General features: G+C 40.3%; 1 pseudogene; it reads right to left on the bottom strand.

Moving 5' to 3' along the window:
- Positions 1-556: 556 nt before the first annotated feature.
- LOC129623211 (40S ribosomal protein S26-like) lies at positions 557-2,174 on the bottom strand (annotated as a pseudogene).
- Positions 2,175-2,860: the final 686 nt, after the last annotated feature.

Below are 2,860 nucleotides of genomic sequence, written 5' to 3'. Positions count from 1 at the left end.
CCAATACTTTGGCCACCTCATGCGAAGAGTTGACTCATTGGAAAAGACCCTGATGCTGGGAGGGATTGGGGGCAGGAGGAGAAGGGGACGACAGAGGATCAGATGGCTAGATGGGCATCACCGACTTGATGCACATGAGTTTGGGTGAACTCCAGGATTTGGTGATGGACAGGGAGGCCTGGCGTGCTGCGATTCATGGGGTCGCAAAGAGTCAGACACGACTGAGCTACTGAACTGAACATGTTGCCACAAGAGGAATGCACACCTTAGTCTAAGTCACTTCCTGATGCACTCCTCACTCTGCTAGTTTCCTCCTCATTTTTAAGACACCAGGTTAAGCCATTTGCCAGGCTGAATTAATCAAACATAGATGCCCTAATTCCTCACCCCCACCCCTAAGCTATGCAAACTGGGGAGACCAAAGACCAAAATAAGATGTACACAACCCCCACTCCATCTGGCAACATATATTCAACATGCTACATAAAGTATAATTTCCATTTTATTGTCTTTTCAGAGAAACCAGTATTTCTTCAGTCTTTAAGGACTTGGATCCTTACATGGGCTTTGGTGGAGGATGTGGGGCAGCCCCCACAGGTCTAAATCGGGGTAGAGGTGTTCGGTCCTTCCAGGCTTCCCGAGAGCGATTCCTGACTACCTTGCTGTGAATGGCACAACTCACTCAGGGATGTATTTTCACATACAGTTTGGGAAGCACATGGGCATCAAAAACACTCGCTTCAGAAATGTCCCTGACGTCTGTCTTTTCACCTTGCTTACAGTTTCCTTTGTTGTGCAAAAGCTTTTAGGTTTAATTAGGTCCCATTTGTTTATTTTTCCTTTTATTTCCAATACACTGGGAGGTGGGTCATAGAGGATCCTGTTTTGATTTATGTAGGAGGGTGTTTTGCTTATGTTTTCCTCTAGGAGTTTTATAGTTTCTGGCCTTATGTTTAGATCTTTAATCCATTTTGAGTTTATTTTTGTGTATAGTTTTAGAAAGTGTTCTAGTTTCATTCTTTTACAAGTGATTTCATTCTTTTACCAGTTTTCCCAGCACCACTTGTTAAAGAGATGGTCTTTAATCCATTGTATATTCTTGCCTCCTTTGTCAAAGATAAGGTGTCCATAGGTGCGTGGATTTATCTCTGGGCTTTCTATTTTGTTCCATTGATCTATATTTCTGTCTTTGTGCCAGTACCATACTGTCTTGATGACTGTAGCTTTGTAGTAGAGCCTGAAGTCAGGCAGGTTGATTCCTCCAGTTCCATTCTTCTTTCTCAAGATTGCTTTGGCTATTTGAGGTTTTTTGTATTTCCATACAAATTGTGAAATTATTTGTTCTAGTTCTGTGAAAAATACCATTGGTAGCTTGATAGGGAGATTGCTTTGGGTAGTATACTCATTTTCACTATATTGATTCTGGGTCGGGGGATCCCCTGGAGGAGTGCACAGCAACCCACTCTAGCATACTTGCCTAGAGAATCTCATGGACAGAGGAGCTGGCAGGTTACAGCTCATAAGGTTGCAGAGTCAGACACCACTGAAGTGACTTAGCACACACGCACACAGCAACAAGGATGGACCTAGAGATTATCATACTAAGTGAAGTCAGTCAGACAGAGAAAGACAAATACAATATAATATCACTTATACGTAGAATCTAAAAAATAATGCAAATGAACTTATTTACAAAACAGAAACGACTCACGGACTTAGAAAACAAACTTATGGTTACCAAAGAGGAAAGGCAGGGGGAGGGATAAATTAGGAGGTTGGGATTAACATATATACACTAATAAATATAATAGATAATCAACAAGGACCTACTGTATAGCACAAGAAACTCTATTCAATACTCTGTAATAACCTATATGGGAAAAGAATCTGAAAAAGAATAGATGTATGTATATATATAACTGAATGACTTTGCTATACACCTGAAACTAACACAACAATGTAAAGGCACTATACTCCAATATGAAATTAAACATTTTAAAGTTAAAAAAGAAAGAAATGTCCCTAACGGCTGCAGCTTCTACAATGTTCTTAATGATGAACTTCTTAATGGCCTTATCCTTGGGCATGCATCGGGCACAGTTGGTGCAGTGAATAGGCTGCATGTGGCCATGGCCCTTTTTGGCACAACCATTGTTCCTTCTTTTCTTGGTCATCTTGGAAGCGCGGAGGTGAGAGAGCAAAAATATAGCATATTTTTTTCTTGTGGCAGAGGATTATTTCCATTCTTCATTCTAGAAAATATTTACTTAAGGAAAAGAAGCATTTTTAAGCTAGCAACAAATCTTTGTTTTCAAATGACCAAACTGAAAACATCCAGTTTAAAAACAAAAACAGCCAAAGACCTTTTGACTGCCCCTACCTCCCTGCCCCATGAATTCTTAGCCTTTGAAGTGCCTGAGATGCTCAAAGAGATTGACAAGAAGAGTCAGTTATGCAATTTTGACAGCTCTGAGAATGCACCCAGTCTTGTAGTCAACATATCTGGATCCTGCCCTTCCTCCAAGGTCAAGCTCCTGTCTTTCTTACTCAACAAACCTTCCCTTCACCCACTCACAGTTGTGATGCTCAACTTATTATTAATATATATGTCTAATAAACATGTGTATATGTATCCTTTCTCTCCAATCAGCCTGAGAAGGATGGAACACATATCTTACATACTTTTGTATTCTCAAAACTTAGTACAAAATCTTGTAGGTAAAAGGTTTTTCTGCTGCCACGGCTTATTATTATTATTGCTAATTAGATTTACCAAGCACTTGCTATTGTGCCAGGCACTGTGTTAGGCTAGTAGGTGCTATTATTGTTCCCTTTTAACACAATGGGCTTCTCTGATCGC

Source organism: Bubalus kerabau, chromosome 11, assembly GCF_029407905.1.
Source record: "Bubalus kerabau isolate K-KA32 ecotype Philippines breed swamp buffalo chromosome 11, PCC_UOA_SB_1v2, whole genome shotgun sequence".
NCBI lineage: Eukaryota > Metazoa > Chordata > Mammalia > Artiodactyla > Bovidae > Bubalus > Bubalus kerabau.
This window is presented reverse-complemented; position numbering and strand designations above follow the sequence as displayed.